This window comes from Chionomys nivalis, chromosome 21 (genome assembly GCF_950005125.1).
Source record: "Chionomys nivalis chromosome 21, mChiNiv1.1, whole genome shotgun sequence".
NCBI lineage: Eukaryota > Metazoa > Chordata > Mammalia > Rodentia > Cricetidae > Chionomys > Chionomys nivalis.
In genome coordinates, this window is record NC_080106.1 from 41,959,278 (window position 1) to 41,980,287 (window position 21,010).

The 21,010-nt window shown below is 53.7% G+C and overlaps 1 protein-coding gene across 5 annotated transcripts in view; it reads right to left on the minus strand.

The window, feature by feature from the left end:
* Adgrl1 (adhesion G protein-coupled receptor L1) overlaps positions 1 to 7,104 on the minus strand; it is a 40,793-nt gene extending 33,689 nt beyond the window's left edge. For 2 of the 5 annotated variants that reach the window (XM_057753273.1, XM_057753272.1), the window contains exon 1: positions 6,578 to 7,101. The gene's annotated coding sequence lies outside the window, so the exon portion shown is untranslated. Of the gene's footprint in view, positions 1 to 6,577 lie in introns of all 5 variants that reach the window. The other 3 variants (XM_057753275.1, XM_057753277.1, XM_057753274.1) reach the window with 3 other exon arrangements.
* Between the last annotated feature and the right edge of the window lie 13,906 nt (positions 7,105 to 21,010).

Sequence of the window (21,010 nt, forward strand, 5' to 3'; positions counted from 1 at the left end):
GCTTCAATTCCTCCCATGGAAGACCTGACCTGGGGCCAGGCCCATTCCAGGAATGCTTTCAGACCTGGGAAGCTCACCTCTTCAGCTCTGCCAGAAGCGGATCTCATATGCTGAGCTTCTTGACCCTCCACAGGTGAACCCCAGATCTCCCCAAACCCAGTTGACAACACTGAGGTCCCACTAGCTTCCTACCCACAGCCACAAAACACCTTTTTTTTTTCTTTTCTTACCTGAGACCTCGGGGAGGACCTTCTTCTCAGGCTCTCTAGCCAGTTCTCCTCCAGGCCACAGCTGGGGAGACCCCTTCTCTAAGAAGCGCTGATCTACATGCCTGCCTGCTTTGCTTTCTGCTATGGTAAGCTAGGACCAGGGCAGCAGGGGGGTTGTGTCCACCTCCCAGCGTTCCTGTCCACCCAAGCTTCACCTCCCATGCCAAGGCAGAGCTGAAATCTGTGCTAGAAGTCAGGACTCCAGGACGAGGGTGGACAGGATGCTCCTGCCCCCTGATAAATGCATACTGCAGGGCGGGAGTGCAAGGTCCAGAGAGGGAGATTTCAGAGGATTCTCAATAGGGTAAAGAGAAAAAGCACAGGATAGCATCCTCAGGTCCAAGGTTCAAATCCTGCCTCTCAGCAGGGCACAGTACGGTTTTAAGGCTCAGAAGTAACATCTGGTTTGGGGCTGCAGGATCTCATAGTGGAGCACTTGCCTAACATGGGAAGTCCTGGGTCCTGTCTCCACCACCTAAAGTAAACAAACAAATAACCAGTCTTTCAGCCTGCTCTCCTGGGCATCTACCATGTGTCAGCCAGGGACAGGGGAGACAGTGGTAATGAGGTAGATTTGATCGGGTACTAGTGCAGCAGAAGAAAATGGTAGAAGAGGAGCTGGGGAGGGAGACTTACGTTTTCAATTACTTTCACATTATACGTATGGGAGTTTTGCCTGCATGTATGTCTAGGTACCATGTAAGTGTGGTGCCCACAGAAGCCAGAGAAGACCCCGTCACTAGAGTTACAGACTGCTATCATTGGTCACATGGGTGCTAGGAACTGAATCCAGGTCCTCTGGAAGAGCAATCAGTGCTCTTAACCACTAAGCCATCTCTCCAGTGATCACGGGAACCAGCATGCTCACCTGGTGAGGACACTTCAGCCAAGTCATGCAGAAATCCATGGAAGGAAAAGGCCATGGGTGGTTTGTACAAAGGTTTATTTACAGAACAGGTCCAGGGAGAATGAAGAAATAGCAACAGGGGGGAGGCAGCCAGACTATGCCTGGTGCCTGGGTCCTGAAGTACTCAAGTGTTCCCCAAATGGAAGTGCCCTTCGGTTGGGATGTTCTGGGGCCATTCTTGCCTGCGGTGAGCTAAGAAGTGCTTCTCACACCTTTAGGGTAAAGAGAATGATGAACTTGCAAAAGTCAGTCCACAAAAGCTCACAGAAATTCCCATCTTGCTTTCGGGGCAGGTGGGTAACCAAACCTGGACTTAGAACCATAGACTATACTTCCCAACTGAGCAATTTTGCCTTGGGGGTCTGTTTGGAGAGGTCACAGAGCACAGCACAGCGGTGTCTGTGTGGGATATTGTTGACATTTGGTAGGTGTAGCCCTAAGGTGTTATTAGGCACCCTATAGATCGCAGGGCCATCTCATAAAGAACACCAAGAAGAGTCTTGGGTTCCCATGCCTGTCATCCCACCACTCAGGAGGCTGAGGCAAGAGAGTGGAAGATATGTGTCCAGTCTGGGATACACAGGGAAGAGGGCACACAAGAACCCAACACACACATCAGGACCCAACACGGGGGGGACCACTGGGCCACCAGGAGCTCACAGTTCACCTGGGACTTTTAAGCTATTTTTTAAGTCTTTATGTGTGTGTGTTGTTTATTTTTAGCTCGGGGGGGGGGAACTATTTTTAGTCTCCAGTTTATTGACTGAATTGTTATCTGCCCCCCCCCTTGGAGTGGGAGGTGAACAAGATGCAGAATTCTGGTTACTAGCTCCCCAAGGCCTAGAGAAACCTAAATCAGGTGGAGGGTCCCATCCCAAGGAGAAGTGGGGTCAGTGCCCAAGGGATGTTGGGACCAACTGCTTGGACTTTGACTCAAGGGCTCTCAGCTCCCTGGTGAGGGTAAGTGTTCCTCGAAATCCCCCTCCAGGACCTGAACCCTATAGCACACAGTCATCTGAAGTCACGTTCCCAAGAAGACACCCTCATACACAAAGGTACGTGTAAGTTCCATGAGACTGTCCCTAGGTGGGCAAAGGCAAGCAGAAGAATGTAGCATAGCCCATTCAATGTAACCCAGTCCAGGCCTTGCTTCTTTCTTTACTCACCCAGCCTGTACCTCTACTAAAGCCCCGCCAGCCACAAGCTCCTCGTTTGCTAGCCTTTATTAAAAGGTCCCACATTCTCGTGGGACTCCAGCCAAATCAGACAAGTCCCCTAAATATAGCAGGAAGGCCTTGCTTCTTAAAAGGGGGCCAGGTCAAAGAGTAAGCACACAGGGTTCCTCTCCAACTCTAAGGAGAGCCCCCCCCCATTTAGTCAAGTGTGCTACCCCGGCCCTCACTCTCCCTTTCCTTCCTTTGTTTAAAAACATTAGCTTTAGCCAGGCAGTGGTGGTGCAAGTCTTTAATCCCAGCACTAGGGAGGCAGAGGCAGGTGAATCTCTGTGAGTTCGAGGCCAGCCTGGTCTACAAGAGCTAGTTCCAGGACAGGCTCCAAAAACTACAGAAAACCCTGTCTCAAAAAACAAAACAAAAAAATTATTATTTGTAATCATATTTATAAAGTGTGGGGGAGGAGGTACAGCATGAGCGCAGGTGTTCATGGATGGAGAGATGTCAGGTCCCTTGGAGCAGGAGTTACAGGCAGTTATGAGCTGACGATGTGGGTGCTGAAAACTGCATTCTGGTCCTCTGCAAGAGCAGTAGTACTTTTAATCCCCGAGCCCCCCCCCTTAATTATTAAGGTGTCTTCCTCTGTAGCCTAGCATGGCCTCAAACTCATGCTCAGCCCTCCGAGTGTTGGAATGGCAGGCCGGCACTACCACATGCAGCTCAGCTAAAAGGGTCCCTGAGCTCCCAAAGCAAACCTAGCAACAAGATCCCTGAACTTCTGAATCTTACTCAGGCAGACAGACAGTAAACAGACAGGCACAATAAATCAGGAAATTACAGAGGTGTGAAAGCCACAGGCTCCACAGAGAGCCAGGGGGGCTGTGGGAGCTACAGTCTGAAGCAGAGCGCATGGGCCTTGTCCGGGACAGAAGTGCCTTTGAAAAGGTGAGATCTCCAAGAGCATGGTAGGATCGTGAAGGAACGGGATGGAGAGAAGGTGACAGTGTGCTCCACACCCTAAGGTTGCAACCTGAGGGGCAGAGGATCTCTCTTCACAGTATAGTGCTGTCCTCCTTAGAACACGCGCGCGTGTGCGCGCGCGCACACACACACACACACACACCACACCACCTCTCCTCTGTCAGACTGTGAGCCAAGGGAATAGAAGGGGTCACTATCCCCGTGGCACCTCATTGCCTGGCATCCAGCAGAAAAAGCACCTGTGTTTGCAGTTTGCTTGGAGAGGAGTGCCAACCTTGCTTGCTCCAGGCAGTTCTGGGACACATAGCTGAGCTCACACTAGTAGGTGTGGGCAAGGGAAAGCCCTCCTGTCCTGGGCACACAGACAGCTGCCCAAGAGTCAACCCTCAGTGAAACTCACCAAGGAAAGCACCGTTTGGACCCGGAGGAGCAAGTAGCTACACACGCGGGAATTAAGCCAGTCACTAGCTTAGGCCTGAGCCATAGAGTGCACAAGAGGCACACACAGATACAAGCAGAAGTGGAAGCCAGCTGGAGTCAGTGACACCAGGTCTCCTAGCTGTGGAGAGCCCCCACCCTAACACCAGGATCCCATTTTCTTGTATTTAGCAGCAGCCATTTGGTTCCATCCTAGGCAGAGAGCTCTGCATGCCTTCTTGCTGGGCACCTCCAGCTCACCAGGGAACCCCACCTTGGTCAGCCCCTCCTCCAGTGTTCCCACAGAGGGGCTGGAGGAGGGGAAGTGTCTGGCAACGGGAAATCTGATCCCTGACAGCAGCCCACACAGAAACCAGAGCTTTCAGTGTCCTTGGCCACGTCTGGGTGGAGAACCGGCAGAGGGCGGGAATGGAGACCAGAGACTCCCCATCTGCGGTGGGAGGCGGCTTCCACTCCTACTACACTTCTTTAGGGGTGTATGCTCCAGGGGTTCTCAGCTGCCTGACTCTCTTCACTCTCCTGTTAGATACTCAGGCCGAGGCTGAAGCACCATAGGGTCTCCTGCCAGCCTGGGGGAACAGCCGACACATAGACACAAGAGACACAGGCGGCAGACAGTCCCATGTGCGGGTGGAAACCGGAGGGCCTGATGCAAACACACTCCGCCGGCTGGGCCCGGCGACCGCAGGCTCCTCCCCCCTCGTGGGGCTTCCATAGCGCCCTCTAGGAGATGGGGGTTCCCCAGGGCAGGCTGGGAATAGAAGTCTAGCTCTCTGTCTCTGGCCTTCCACCTCCTCCTAGGCTCAGTGGCCCAGGTGCACTAGTCCCCAGCTCCCCACCCTCCCCAACTCTGGGGGTTATCTCCAAGCCTAAGGGTGTCCAGCAGCACAGCTGACAGCGGAGTATGCCGGTCCCCACACAGGAGTGTCAAGAGAGCACGTCAGAAGGCAGAAGCAACAGGGTGGCCGAGCCAGAGAAGGAAGATGGTGGTAGGCCAGCAGGAGGGCCAGTACCCATTCACGTACATGGCTGTGGCTGGTGCAAAGGTGCCACGCCGCCAGCCACGGAATTAGTTCCCCTTTCCGCCTTCCAGATGATTTTTCATCTCTGTAATTAGTGGGCAAGTCATATCTGAACGGCGTGGCAGGCAAATTGCTAGTTAGGAAAATCACGGATAATTTTCTCGATATGATAATGAAGGCTGTATTCTGTCTCTTATTCTCCCTGTTTTCATCCTATTTTTAAGTAATAAATTCGGCATTAATGGGCAGGGTGTGGAGAGGAAGTCACCTGTCCCCAAAGCTGGGACCTGTCCTGGCCGACCTCCCGCAGCACACACACACCAAGGTCCCAAGCGCCTGACTGTGGGCAGAGGGAGAACAGAAAGCTAGGGGTGCTGGTGGTGACACTCATGGAACACCCTGACATTCCATGATTGATGGGCTAGTGCCGGGGTCTGGGGAGCAGGTGGAGCGCAGGGAGCCATCAGGCTGTGGGCCAGAATGGAGTTGGGCTTGAGGTTGTATTACCAACTCTCTTCTGCCCTTGGGGTGCAGGAAAGAGAAACAGGTACCGATGGCCTCTCTCTCAGCAGCACTGGAGGTCAACAGGCCCAGACAAGACATCCACCCTCAGGTGTCCTCCACACCTGTCCTCGCACCATCTAACACCCTCTCTACGGTGACCCCTCACTTTGTCGGAGGCATGAGGGTAAGCAGAGAGAGGGGGAGACAGACAGAGATAAAGAGGCTGCCAGCCATCTTGGCGGCCATCTTGAACCCCTCCCCCAACTCCCCCTAACGCACCACATGTTTGGATATGGGAAGACAAACCCGGGCTCTGGGTCCCTCAGAGGTTGGGAAAGAAGGGGGATCCGGTTCGCACTGGGACAAGAGGAACACCCATGAAGATGCCAAGGCTGCGGAGAAGGCGGGGTGAGAGGACCAGGAAGGTCCAGGATATAAGATGCTGGGCAAGGATAGGGCTGGGAGCTGACCTAGAGAAGTGTACGGACTGGGATGTGTGAGCTTAGCGGCTGTTTGCTGGCGGGGCGCCGTCTTCACATGGGTGCCTGGGGTGCACTGAACTGATGCCATTTGGGGGCATTTTCTCGCCATTGCTGGAGTATACACAACCCTCCCAACACACACACACACACACACACACACACACACACACGAACTGGACTTTCATCCCAGGACCCTCAACGGGACGATGACAGCTGAACCACACAGCTCTAGTTCAGGAACCTGCAAGAAGGGAGAGCTCGTTCCGGTTGATCCAACCTGACGGGCTCCAACGGTGCTTAACCGGGTACCTCACGCCTGCACCCGGTCCTGCCCACGGCGCCCCTCTGGGCTGAAACCCGTTTGACACCCAGACAGACCTCTCCCCATCCTCCCGCCGTGCCTCCCAGAGAAAAACAACCCTAAAGCCAGCAGCATCCTGCGGTGCCAGCCCCCCGACATGGCTCCTCTGGGGAGCCGGGGCCCGCGCGCCGCGCGCACACGCACCCTCTCCACTCACACCCAGACACCTACACAAACAGGGCGCCAAGCACCCGCGCGCACACGCACCGGGGACACGCAGGCACTGCCGCGCCGCTTCCCCACAAAGGCCGGCGCGCGCGCGGGCACACGCAGCCACGCGCGGGCACACTCGCGGTCCCCTCCCCCTGCAGGGCACCCTGCGGCCGCCCATCCGCACCCCCACCGAGCCCCCGGCGGGCGGGGGTAGGGTGCTTCCCCCGCCCCTCTCGCCGCGCACACCTGGCCCAGGTGCGGCGTGGCCTGCGACTCCCGCACACTCACCTGTCCAGCGGCGCTTCGGGGTCGGCCGTGCGCGCTCCTCCGGCGGCTTCGCGAAGCCGGGCCCCCCGCCCGGCACATCTCCCGGAGCCCGGCCCAGGGGGAAGCGGGGAGGGGGTGTCTGAGCGAGGGCGGCCTCCGTGTCCCTTCCTTCCTCGGGCCCAGCACTTCCGCCACCGACCAAAATTTAAAAGGGGGGAAAAATAAAAAAAATAAAGAAAGGAAAGAAAAGGCGGATCGCGACGCTCCGGAGGCGGCCCCGGCCCCGGGCGCGCGGGTCTGCGCCCCTCACGGGGAGCGAGGCGTGGAGGCGGAGGGGCGGGGGCGGCGTCAGAGCTCGGGGGGCTGGGGCGAGGCGGAGCCCCCCGAGGCGGCGCCGGCTGCCCGCATCTCCCCCGCAGCTCCGCGGCCCCGACGGAGGCGGCACGTGTGTGCCCAGGCGACTTCCCAGCGTCCCCGGACGGCAGCGGGCGAAGGGTTAACGCGGCAGCCCGGGCGGCCCCGCAGGCCCCCGCCGCCCGGCGGCGCCGCTCCCGGGCCCGCACGGCCCCATCCGCCGGGGCGTCTCCGGCAGGCGGCGGGGCGGGGGCGCCGCAGCGCTGACTGCTCCCGCGCCGACCGCTCGCGCTGCCCGCGGGGGGCCGGGGCTACGCGGCTGGAGGCAGGAGCGGCGGCGTCGCGCCCCCGGGGTGGCCGGAGCAGGAGGCGCGGGGGCCGGGCCCGTGGGCACCGCAGGACGCGCGGAGCGAGCGGGCGCGGGGCACCAGCAATGACAAGCCGCCTGCTCTCGGCGCTCCCGGGCCCGCCGGCTCCGGCGGGGGGGGGGGGGGCGAGCAAGCACAAAACCTGGCCTGGATTATCCGCCCGGGACTGGCCTCCGCAGCCCTCCCGTGTGCCCCAGCGACGGGCCCGGAAACCCGGCCTGGAGTTCCACTCGCCTCCCCCAAGGAAAAGTGGGCAGAGGGAGGCGACGCGCTAGATCCCCTAGTTGGGCCAGGGGGTGGTGGGGTGCGACGGGTAGCAGGAAGAACCGGAACGGACTCTGCAGCCGTGCTGTGCAGAAAGCGCCTAGCTGGTGAGGGGTAAATGGGGAGCTGTGCGAGGACTGCTCAAAACCTGGCCCAGATTAGGCGGAGCGGGCAGGGACGGCGGTGCGCGGGGTGGGGGTGGGGGGTTTGTGGGAGCTGCGACAGGGCCAGATGCACCCGAAGCACGCAAATTTCGGGCCGGATTCTTCCCGGGGAGACGGAGTAATGCGTCAAGCCTGTGCAGTGGTAGCAAACAAGACCTGGACCAGAGTTTCTCTGGCCCGGGTTTGCAGGAGGGTCGGAGGGGGTGCTGCTTAGTGACTGACAACAGCGTAGGCTGTCCCCCCCATCATCCTGACAGCGACGTGCAATAGGGAGGGGCAAAATGAGGGCTGAACTGAGGTATGGAGGGATCCCGCGCGCTGGCTGCAACGGAGCCTGCAGGTAAAAGCGGTTTCTGGATCTTAGGTGATGCTACAGGAAGGGGATGTGGTGTGGGTCCCGCTACCCTGGGAGACCAGACCTACAATAAAAAACGAGGGAGGGTTGCAAAGCCAGGACTGGAGTATAGGCGAGGTGGGATGAGACACCCCTCCACCCCTCAACCCCAGCAAAAGAGAACATTGGCAACCGGACAGGGCCCTGGAGCTGACCAGGCTGCAGGAGCAGAGGAGAGGTTAGTATCTATAAACGCCTCAAGCGTCTGGCTTTGGAGGGGGTGGGTAGAGGAAAAAAAAATTGAATTTTAGGTTGCCGGCGGGAGCAAAAGCCCGGTGCAGATTTTCATAACCTAAGAACCACATTACAGCTGATGGACTCCAAGAAGTAGGGCAGCGGACCGGGCTTGGATTCCTAGGCATCGGACTTAGTGAGTGAGGCCAGGGGCTGCGTTCAGGCCCCGGTTGCAGATAAGCCTCGGATTCCCTCTCAGGATGGGGAAGGCCGTCGACCCGGCCCAAATCCCTGAAGCCAAAGCTATCATTGTCAAGACCCACAGTGGGGGCTATAAAACCGGGACTCGTGCCAAAAACCGGCACTTCGGCAGTATAGACAACTCAGTGCAGGGTGGGGGCTAGCTGGGAAGGGAGAGTCCTGAGAGCTAAGAGCGAAGCTTGGAAGCTGCCGCGCCGCGAATCCGTTTTACGAAAGATGGGCGCAACTCTTAAGATTGATGGCTGGGGAGGAGCAAAACGCGGGCTTGGATTATTTGGGAATGGAGTCCACCCAAATGTAGCCTAAGTATCGAATCAGAAGTCCGGCTTAATTTTAACACCCTGGAAGCCTTAGGAGGGCAGATAAACTCTGATGTGGATTTTTAGAGAAAGGGACGTGTTGGGGTTAGGGGAGGGGTTAAAAGTCCATCTCTGTGTCCATGGAAGGCGACCCATTGCAGACCAGGCTGTCTGCGGAGTGGATAAGAGTCAGAAAGGCTTTGAGAGTAGACAGAATTGAAGCAGTCACCACACAGAACTTGGGTGGGTCTTGAGTAGGAACAAAGATTATCTATGAAAGCTTGGGTGCATATGGATAGGCCCTTAACCTGGCTCCCAAGAATCTCTTCTAGGTAGCACATACTGGTGGCAGAATTGGGTAGGAGCCACCAGGGTAATTCTTGTCCCTACTTCCTTCAAAAACACACCTTTTCTCCCGAACCTAAAATCTGTGGTCCCCAAACTTCGGGAAGGAGTACTTCATGTGGGGTGCTGTATCCACGCCCTCCCCTACTCCATGTTTCAAGAGTATCAGCAATGAACTTAAGTGACCAGGCCCCGGGAACTGAATCCAGGAAACCTGATGGTTACAGTTGAAGAGGAGGGTCCCATCTTTCTCTATGCCTCAGTCTCTCACTTTGACATACCAACGAACCCCTGACAAGCTTTGCTCCCATCACATCCGTGTGTGTGTGTGTGTGTGTGTGTGTGTAGCATTGGGGCTAGTGTTCAGTGACCTAGCTGTGGTGGCCTAGCATGTTTAAGCCCCTGGGTTCCACCTCCAGGGGAGAGGAATCCTTTAGCTATTAGCTTCCCTTTTCTCCCAACAACCCACCCATCTCTACTGCAAAAGCAATCCAGGAGGTAGTTTGAACTGGCACTTTCCGTTATGAGGAAAAGTCGTGGCATATTTTTTAAGGACCAAGGCTCAGTTTGGAAAAATCCTGGCAGGATATTCCCCTTCCCCCTCCCGCTTTCCAGATCCCGTCTCCCCCATGCTGGTGGTCAGTGGTGCGCCCCTGGTGGCGGTCGGAGTGCTTTGCCAGCCTCCTTTCTATGCGTGACTCTTGGGTTCTTGGGCAGAGGGCTCACAAGGCAAAGGATGCAAGGAGGCTGTGAACGCGAAGAGTCACCCCCACACCCCGACTCTCTGCCTGCGCAGTCGCAGTGAATGCTCCGAGAACCAAGGCTTATGCGCGCGCGCAGACTCGCCCCTGCGGGCACCACTAACCCCCAACTCCTTAGTGGTACCCGAGGCCCTGACACAGCCACTTCGCTTCGGGACTCTATGCAGAGTGACCATGTGGTTAGTTCCTTGACACAACATTCTGTATATCTCGTCCCATTGGATCCTTATGCACAGGCTGTCCCGTGTCTTGGGTACCTCTGAGTCTATAGGCATGATGCTTCATCTCTTTCGCACCATGTTCTAAAGGACACCTATGCCTAGAGTATCTCAACACGAAGGTATCCTATGTTCCCCAGTGTCCTTGGGATCCCATATTCTGAACGTCTAGCACGTTAGACACCTCAGTCCTAGGCATAATGGTACCCTCCTTGGGCCCTCAGTGTGTGGTGCCTACAGGCTCAGGCTCAGTGAACTCTTGTCCCCAGTGCTCAGGGCCACCACCTTCCGGGGTTGGGGGTGAGGTTGCTACACCTGCAAGGGTGAGTGAACCTGTCACGAGAGTTGGGTGTGTTCCTGCGGTCCCTGGGAGCTCCTTATACAGGATCCCTTGAGCAGTTTCTGAGTTCCACTCAGTAGCCACTCAGGTGTGTGAATAGCACAATAAAGAGCTCACAGTGCTGGGCAATTGTCGCACATCTTTAACCCCAGAACTCGGGTAGTTCAACGGCAGTGAACAAAGTGTCTGTCCTCTGGGACTGACATTCGAATTGGTGAAACAAACACAAGATCTTGCAAACGCATAAAAGATAAACGATGCAAGAATTCGAGCGGCCCTGAGGAAAGGAAGGAAAACGGGCACGGACGTGGGGGCGGGTTTTGAGGTGTAGGAGTGGGACCTAAGGCTTCGTCCATGTTAGACAAACACTCTCCCACATCCTCAGCGCTACAATCTTTGGGGGGGGGGGAGTCCTTGAAGGTCTCTCTGAGAAGAGGAGGAAGACCTGAGAAGAGGGAGGAGCCAAAGAGTTGGGCGGGAATATGAGGAAAGTTGCTCCAGGGACCTGAGGCAGGGACTTTGAGCAGATTAGTGAAGGTTTCTCAGAGGAAAAGGAGGAGGGAAGGGTAAGAGGGAGGAGGTAAAGGGTACTGGCTTAGTGGACTCTGCGCTGGGAACCATGGGATGTTGCTGAGAGAGGAAGGAAGAGTGACAACTGACTGAGGCATTCACAGGTCCTTCTGGCCACCGTGGGGGGAAGGGTATGGGGTCAAGAGCAGATGCCAGAGACTGCACAGACAACTCTGATAGAATAGTCTAGGCTCCATGCTCATAGTGTGACCCTAACGGGGGCAATGGAGACGGTGAGGAAGATTTGAGGGGCTGGGATGTGGCTCTTGAGTAGCGCACCTACCTAAAACCCCTCCGTGAGGGGCTAGGAATGTGAGTCGGTATAAGACTCTCCCAGGAAGGGGCTGGGTAGGGCTCTTGCCATGGCCCCATCTGTTGAAGCGGTTCCGTTCCCCAGCACACCAAGGAAATGGAGCAGATAACTTGGAGTGAGGACAAGGCAGTTTGGGGTGTGGCTGAGCATCGGGAAGGACAGTGAAGGTGCACAAGGGTCACGTGGAGGTTAGACTCAAGATTTACATTTGATCTACCAACTAGCAAGCAGCGATGGCAAGTTAGTCCTGGGGCACACTGCAGGTGAACTACACCTTATGACAAGACCGAGGAGCCTTCCCCACCTCACAGAAGGGGCAGCGGAGGCTCCAGAGCTGAGAGCAATTACAGGATCAGAGTCAAAGCTGGTGAGGTGGCACATATCTGTAACCTCAGCACTCCAGAGGCTGAGGGAGGAGAAATGCTATGAGCTCGAAGTCATGTAGTATTATAGCATATGATTCCGTTGGTGCAAAATGTCCAAAAACAAGACAGAACACAGCTGGGTGGTGGCCTGAGACTGGAGAAGGGAGAGACGGTGGGAGCTAATAGGCAGTGTTTTCATTTGAGGGGAGACTGGTGGGAACATCGTGGACCTAGGCACATGGACCAAACCCTGGGTTGTCCGTTCTGGAGTGGTTAGCATTTAATTGTACACAAGGATATGTTAGCTTCAATTTTAAACAATTATAGTAGTGAGACAGCAAGATGACTCATCAAGTAAAGGCACCTGCTACCAAGCATGATGGTCTGAGTTCGATTCCTGGGACCCACAGGGTAGAAGGAGAGAATCAACTCCACACGTCCTCTGAACTACACACACATGCACACACATACACACATACTAAATACAAATTCAAAAAATTATAGGGGTGGCTTGAGAGAGAGAGGACTGGGAAGGTGGTCATCAGGTGAGAGGTTGGTAAGCAAGGCTGGCATAGCATGTAAGGGGAGGCGGGTATGGTTTAGGACATGTTGTAGAGACAGAGTCAGTGGTACCTCTTAACCTTTGTACCTCCAAGGTACCTAGCATGCCATCCTTCTCGTTCCTGAGCCCTTCTCCATAACATTTTCCCCCTTAGAGTGTTCTTGTCTGTTGCATGTCCTCCACAGGCACCTGTGTTAAGTCTTGGTCTCCAGCTTGGTGCTGTTGGGGGGGGGGATGCATACATTCCTAGGAGCTGGAGCTTTGTTAGAAGTCTTTGAGTCACAAAATGTCTTTGTTACTTTTCTACTACTGTAACAAGACGCCATGTCCAAGGCAACTTACAAAATAGAGTTTATTTGGGGCTTACAGCTTCAGAGGGTTAGAGACTATGACCACCATGCAGGGAACAAGGCGGCAGGCAGGCACGGTGCCGGAGCAGTGGCTGAGAGCGCACATCTGAGACACAAGGTAACTGGGAATGGTGTGGACTTTGCCCCAGTCACACTCCTCTCCTAACAAGGCCACACTTCCTAACCCTTTCCAAAGGGTTCGACCAACTGTTTAAGGTCAAGTGTTCAAACATCTAAGCTTCTGGGGGCCATTCCCCTTCCAACGGCCACACCAAGGATGCCATTTGTAGTTGGACATTCTTTGGGGCTGCCGGCTCGCAAGTAACAACATGGAGACTTATTATTAATTATGAAAGCTCAGTTATAGCTTGGGCTTGTTCCTAACTAGTTCTTATAACTCATATTAACCCATTTATATTAATCTTTGTTCTATCATGTGGCGTTACCGCTCTTCCATCTTGCGCCTCCTGTTTCCTCTCTGTGTCTCCTGGTATCTCCCCTGTACCTCAATTATCACCTACTTCCTCTCTCTGCCTGGAAGTCCCACCTCTACCTCCTGCCTAGACATTCTTTGTTAAAACAGTCATGGCAATATATCTTCACACGGTGTACAAATATTCTGCAACAGACCTTGAAGGGAACTGTGAAGTTCTCTTTCTGTCTCCTCTTTCACCTCCTGTCCAGAAAGTGAATGGTGTCTCCCCCGCCCCCTACTGCTCCTGCCAAGAAAGATGTGCTAGCTCACCACAGACCACATGGTTATAGGGAGGACCTCCAAAACTATGTGCCAAAAGACATGTCTCTGGAGCTGACCTGCAGCCCCGCTGGGTGTGTTTTATCTCCCTCACTACAAACACAAACAAGTGAATAGCCCTTCCTCTTTATAAGCTGGTTCATTCCAGGTATTCAGTTGCAGACAATTATTTTTGGTGTCATTGTTGCTTGAGTCAACAACTTTATTATCAGTTTGCTTCACAGATAAAAAGGTGCAAAGAATGGGCTAGGGATTGTAAAACAAGAGTCCAGGGTTGTACACATCCTCTCTTTACACGTGGTTGCAGGGCTGTGTCCCCAGCAGGTGTGCCCCTGAAGATGCAGGTCTCTGGGCAGCAGGTGCAGCAGGTTTTCTTACGGTGGGTGCATATGAACTCTGCAACAGCAGGCCCAGGTGCAATTGGGGTCTGTGGTGAGTCAAAGCCACCCAATGGCTGGAGTCTGAAGATAGGCGCTCACAGCCATGCCTGGAGGAAATCTTCATTTCTTTTCTGTCTGATGTGGTCTTGCACAGCCCAGACTGGCCCTTGGCTGTGTTGCTTAGGATGACCTTGAACTCCTGTCTCTAACCCCAAAGTGGGAGCGCTGAGGTTTCAGGTAGTTCCCATCACACAGGTCTTATTCGAGGCTGGGGGTTGGACCTGGGCCTAGCGTATGTTGTGCGGCTTTCCCTTAACTGAGTCTTGTCTGCAGCCCCTTTGCGTTTTTCTTTTCTTTGATTTGTGTCTACTGATGGATACCAGGAGGCGGGGCATGTTTGGTCCACAGTCCAGAACTGTTCCAGGCAAGAAGCAGGTGTTTAAGGAGGTAATGGAGTAAGCAAGAGTTCCGGAGGCTGCTGAGCTGGTTCCAGTCTGAGCAGTAGGTAGGTGGGCAGATTGAGTTAAAGTGAGATAGGTTGAGACAAGTGCTTAACAGGAACCCAGTTGAACCGCGCTTCCCTCCCCGGCCACTAGGGGCCGCTGCCCTACTGCTCTGCGGCCACCCTTCTCCCCAGGTGTGCACAGGGCCTGGAAAAGGGACAAACTGAGTTCGGGGGAGGGGTGTGTGTGTGTGAGGAGGTCCGAATGAAAGAGACTGAAGTACTCCTCTGAGGTGGGACCTGCGGAAAAAGGAAAGTGTGTCGGGAGGGTAGGAGCTGAGAAGGGAGAAAGGCCCCTCAGTGTTTCAGAGGCTGGGGGGTGGGGCGGGGTGGGGGCGGGGAGAGTAGTCAGGAGCCTGGAGGATGGCACCAGGACATACTTCAGAGTAGGGATCAAGAGACAGGGGAGCAGGAAGTCCTGGAGGGATGGCCTTGAATGCTTTTGCTGGGGATGATTTGGGTAGTGCCTGAGATGAATGATGGTGGTGGGGGCTGTAGGTTGGTGATCAGCCACAAGGAAGGCGATGGGGATAGACTATCCAAAAATGTGTGTACACGCACGTGTGCATGTGTGCGTGTGTGTGTGTGTGTTGACTGGTGACATAAAACATTAGTGAGCCACAGGGAGCCAAGTCAAAGGCAGAAGTCAGGTAGAGGCTTGGGGAGGACACTGGCCCCCCCCCACCAGAGGGTTCCAAGGCTATCTTAGGTTAGGGTAGTGATGGGGTGGATGGAGGCTGAAGATAGAAAATCCATCTGGTTTTGGAAGAGAGGTGTGAGGGTGTTGCCAAGGTAAGCACAGGCAGACCCAAGCTTCAGCAGGGCTGGGGAGTGGGGGGTCTGAGGCAGTATGGAGGGGCCATGTGTGTGAGGAAGAGAATGAGGATGGAGGGAGGTTGGGAAAGGACACAAAAGGACATGGGTGACTTCCATGGAGGTGGAGGCTGTAATTTCAGAGGATGGGTGGTTCCTAATCACGCCCAGGCCCGTTGAAGGGGTTACAAAGCCAGTACTGACCCAGGAATGAAAATGAAGCGTTGGGTCAGGATGGAGGTGGTGGGGCAGGAGGGCGGCAGCTTGGAGAACGGAAGTCACACCTACAGCTACAGCCGGACGGTAGGGTGTGGGCACCGCTCTGTTGAAAGAATGGACTCTGAGCGGTGGTGTATGTTTCTTCTTGTTGCCATAGTTTATGTAGGTCCTGGCCTGTGACCTATTAGCCATGTTGCTTTTGGGCAAAGCAGTGGGACACATGATGGTACAAAGCCAATCATGGCAGGGCAGAGACGTGAGGACACTGACCTTCTCCCCGCTGCCCTCTTTGCCCTCCTTCCCTTCATTTATTTGTTTGGTTTTTTTTTTAAAGATTTATTATGTATACAGTATTCTGCCTGCATATATCCCTGTAGGTCAGAAGAGGGCCCCATATCTCATTATAGACCGTTGTGAGCCACCATGTGGTTGCTGGGAATTGAACTCAGGACTTCTGGAAGAAGAGCCAGTGAGTGCTCTTAACCTCTGAGCCATCTCTCCAGCCCTGGCAAGACAGGGTTTTTTTGTGTAGCCCTGGCAGTCCTGGAATTAGCTCTGTAGACCAGGATGGCTTTGAACTCAGAGATCAGCCAGCCTCTGCCTCCTGAGTACTGGGATTAAAGGCGTGCGCCACCACCACCTGGCAGCCTTTTTTGTTGTTGTTGTTGTTTGTTTTTTGAGTCAGGGTTTCTCTGCCACTGCCACTACCGCCCGGCGAGCCCTCATTTCTTAAATGTTTTGCCATCTTCCTATAGTTCAGTGAGATTTCGATTGTGAACATACCCCTGTATGTTCACACCTTGTAAGTGGCTGTCCATCTGCTGGCACTGTGTTGGAAGGTTCTGAGAACTTTGGTGGGTGAGGACTAGCTTGACAAATTAGATCACTGAGGACTTGTCTTCCAAGGTTCTGCCAAGTCCCCAGACACCCCCCCCACCCCCACCCCCGCTTTTCTGGGTCCTGTTTGCTGTGATTGGAGCAGCTGGCCTCAGGTTTTCAGGCTGAGCGTTCTGCCTGGGAGCACACAGCTGAGCAGCTTGGAGGGAGACTTCTGAAACTGTGAGCCAAACGCATCTTTCCTCCCATAGCTGTCTTCCTAGGAATTTGCTCAGAGTGGTAACAAAGTAACTAATGAGAGCACCAAGGTGGGGACCGAGCCTTTAACAGGTGGCCCCTGGTTACAGCACTTGGTTGGGGCATTCCAGATCTGACCTGTAGTTTATACAGAACTTTACAGTCTCAGATCTACAGAGTAAAACTGTTCCATGGATCTTATTCACAGCAGGGACAAAGAGTAGACATTGTGTGAGTCCTTCCCTGTGCCATTTCAGGGCAGGCAGAAGCAACCAGAGACAGTGTCGGCCTCGGGATTTCCTAAATGCAGCACTATGTATGTTGAGGGCTGTTAGGCCTAGAGGGACACTTGCCCAGTGCATTCTGGGCCAGGAGCAGCATCCTTAGTTGCCACCTGCTAGAGACCAGCAGCATAGCCCTAGTTGTGACAAGGAGCTTTCAGGGGTGGAGGCAAAAATACTCTCAGAGGAAAGCTCTTCGGAGAGTGAATATTTTGTATAGAATACTACTCCCTGCAGCACAGACTCCTGGGGTTTTGAGTGGTCCCTATTTGGAGGTAGATGGTGGTGACAGGTGTGAATTATTGGTTAAAGGAACACTCAGAGGGGCTGAGGAGATGGCTTAGCTGATAAAGTATTTGTCACACAACTCCGAGGACCTGAGTTCGATGCCTGCCCCTGTGGAAAGCTCCCAGGCAGGGGGAGCAGACTGGCTAGCCAGCCTAGCCTGCTGGGTGAGCTTCTGGTACAATAAGGATCCCTGTCTCAAAAATTAAGGTGGCTCAGCAGGTAAAGGCACTTGCCGCTAAGCCTGACGACCTTTGTACGAATCCCAGAACCTACGTGGTGGAAGAAGAAAACTGACTTGAGAAACTTGCCCTCTGACCTCCACAGTGTATCATGGCGTGCATGCACTCCCATGTGCACAAACATACACGAAGAATGGAATTAATATTATAATTAGGTTAAATAATAAGGTGGACAGCAATTGAGGACAATGACATACTACACCTACCTCTGCCCCCCCCTACAAACACATACACATAAATATACATAGAAAACTTACAGACCTGTCCTCCTGCACATCACCAACTGAACTCATGCCTAGAGTCTGCTAGAGGCGTGGGGCATGGCTGGGTGGTGGGAAGACAGTCTAGAGTCTACCACTGAGGAACTGGGGGCATGGCTGGGTGAAGACAGTCTAGAATCTACTACCGAGGGCCTGGGGGCATGCTGGGTGGCAGAGCTCTGGCCTAAAATCCTTCAGAGAGGGGCTGCAGATGTCCGCCATTCAGCGGCAGAGTACTTACCTAAGGTCTTTGGCCCCAGGTTCCATTGCCATAAAAGGGGACTCAGAACCAATGTCCCTCTGCCTTGGGCTGACAGCTGTGACCCAGTCAGTGACAGAACACTTGCCCATCATTGTGTGGTCTTGGGTTCCATGCCCAGCATCAGAAACACAAAAACAGGGACCCAAAATGCACGTGGCTCAGAACACAAGAGTCAGCCTGCCACAGAGCTGACCTCTCTACGTCAGCAGATTCAAGCCGGAGCTACCCAGCTAGCCCCAGTTGGTCGGCTGTCCATTCTTCCCTCCCAGCCAGCTTGAGCTAGCCTCTGACCCTCAGCCACTATCTTTCCAAGGCTAACAGGTCTGGCTGAGAGGGGGTGCTCCCTGAAACCAAAAGCAATTTTTTTTTTTCTTTTTTGACTCCAGTTTGCCTCAGCCCTGCTGTGACGGGAGGTATGGGGCGGCCTCTCTTCTTTTAATTTTCCTTTCTTTTTGGTTTGTTTGGTTTTGTTGCTGTTGTTGTTTTGTTTTTTTCAAGACAGGGTTTCTCTGTGTAGTCCTGGCCGTCCTAGAACTCACTCTGCAGACTAAGCTGGCCTCAAACTCACAGAGATCCACCTGCCTCCGCCTCCCAGGAGATGAGATTAAAGGTGTGCGCCACCACCACCTTTTATTATTATTTATTATTTATTTTTATTTTATGTGCTTTGGTGTTTTGCCTGCCTGTATGTCTGTGTGAATATGTCGGATCCCTTGGAACTGGAGTTACAGACAGCTGTGAGCTGCCATGTGGGTGCTGGGAATTGAACCCCATCCTCTGGAAGAGAAGTCAGTGCTCTTAACCACTGAGCCACCTCTCCAGCCCCCTTTTATTATTTTATATTCATTCAATCCTGACTTTTATTGTCACATTTTCATCAGCACATACTTTGATCACGATCGCCTCTCAAGTCTGGCCATGGTGGCACAGCTGCAGCCTCAGCACTTAGGACGCCAGAAGCTGAAGGAATCCAATCCACAGTCCCATAGTGAGTTCAAAGCCTGGGACACATGACACTCTACGTCTCCAAAACAATGTCCCCATCACCACCTCCCTCCCACTGTTCCTCTTCTTCCTGCCAAAGAGTTCTGGACATACAGGGACACACATAAGGGAGACTAAAAGGAAAAGGGAAAAATTAAAACAAGATTGGAAAGGCATCAAATCAGGCAGCCCCGGAGGCCCTGGGCATGTGGCTATGAGCAGGAGGACAGGGTCACAAGTCCCATTGGCTCCACCAGGTCACCTTTTCAGACTTGCCACCCTTGCATGACTAGGAGTGGATCCGTGGCTGGCAGCCATTCCTCACTCTGAGTCTGAAAAGTGGGAGAGAGGGGAGGAGGAGTTTCCCATCTGTTCTTCCTGTGAGGAAATGAGGGTTTCACTGCTCACACCCACCTTTCCTCCCATCTCTTCTAGGCCAAGGGGACAAATAGCATGGATCCAGCAGATGACTTTGCTGGCTGCTCACCAGGGTGTGTCAGTAAAGGCTCGGTTTATGCCCTGGGGAGGGGAAATATTCCATGGAGATATATTGGGGATAGGGGCTTATTCAGTGTGTGTGTGTGTGTGTGTGTGTGTGTGTGTGTGTGTGTGTGAGAGAGAGAGAGAGAGAGAGAGAGAGAGAGAGAGAGAGAGAGAGAGAGAGAGACGGGGCGGGGAGGAGATACTGTGTGTTTACACAATGCCCCTCTCACCCCAAAGAACATTCCAGAACATCCTATTGGGATCCCAACTGACCTTTTCTTTCATTTATTTATGTGCTTGTTTATTTTTAATTTAGAATGACTTTCTTCCTTTCGTGGGCAGGTGAGTGTACCACAGCATCCGCGCGGCAGTTGGAGAACTCTGCCTGAAAGTGGTGAGGCCTGGATTCTGGGCCTGGAACCCGGAACGTAGGAGGTCAGGACTGGCAGCAAGTGTCAATGGGCAATGAGCTCAACCATTTTGTTGACCCTAATTTTTTGTTGTTGTTGTTGTTTTAATCTTATTTTAAACAGGGTCTAACCATGTATCCCTAACTATGTTGGAACTTGCTATGTAGACCAGACTGGTCTTAAACTCACAGAGATCCACCTGCCTCTGCCTCCGGAGTGATGAGATTTAAAAATGTGTCCCACCACACCTCTCCCCCTCCCTTTTTTTTGGTAAGAGGAAACCTATTTATTTTTGATACAGGGCCTTGTGTGGTCCAGACTGGCTTCCAATTCACTATGTAGCTGAAGATGATCATGAACTTCTGGTCCTCCTGCCTCTGCTTCTCGAATGCTAGAATCCCAGGCATGTATCCTGGTTCTGGAGAATCCAACCCAGGGCTTAATGCACGCTAGGCAAGCACTCTACCAACGGAGCCCCAGCCCCAGCCCCTCCAGGCGACCTTTTTATTTAAGTATTGCTACTTAGAGACCCAAAGAACCCATTCCAACCCAGAATGAAGGGACTTTTGCTAGAAAACATCTGAGTGCATGTAGTGAGCACTAAACATAGTGCCGGACGAGGCACAAGCAACACAGCCTCCCAAAGCTTTGCCTTCCCTGCCACATAATCTAGAAACGGAAGATGGTGATGTTGGCTTGTGCTGGGGGTGGTAAGCAACCCTGCAATCCTAGTACTGGGGAATGGGGCTGCATCATATGGGCTACTAACCGGATCCTGGCTCTAAATGAACCAATAAATAAATGCTTCATCTGAGGAGACAGCCCAGTAAAGTGTGTGTTGTGTTAGTATAAGGAGCCTGAGCTTGGATCCCCCAGCACTGACATGAAAGTCAGGCCTGGTGGCATGTGTCTGATGGCATGTGTCTCTAACACCAGCCCTGGGTGGGCAGAGACAGGAGGGCCCCTGGAACTAGCCGACAGCCCGTCTAACCCAATCAGAGAGTTTCAGGTTCAGTGACAGACCCTGTCCCCAAAAGCAAGGTGTGGGGCTGGCGATGTGGTTCCCAGGGCAAAGTCGTCTGCTGTCAACCTTGACTGTTCAATCCCTGAGGCCCTATAGTGGAGAGAACTGACTTCACAAAACTGTACTGTGATCTCCAGTCTCACATCATGGTACATGTGTCCACATGAGGCACACATGCACTCACACACACACACACGCACACACACACACAGAACTGACTTCACAAAACTGTACTCTGATCTCCAGTCTCACATCATGGTGCATGTGTCCACATGAGGCACACATGCACGCACACACGTATGCACACACACACACACACACACACACACAGAACTGACTCCACAAAATTTACTCTCCCTCCATTCTCACATTATGGTGC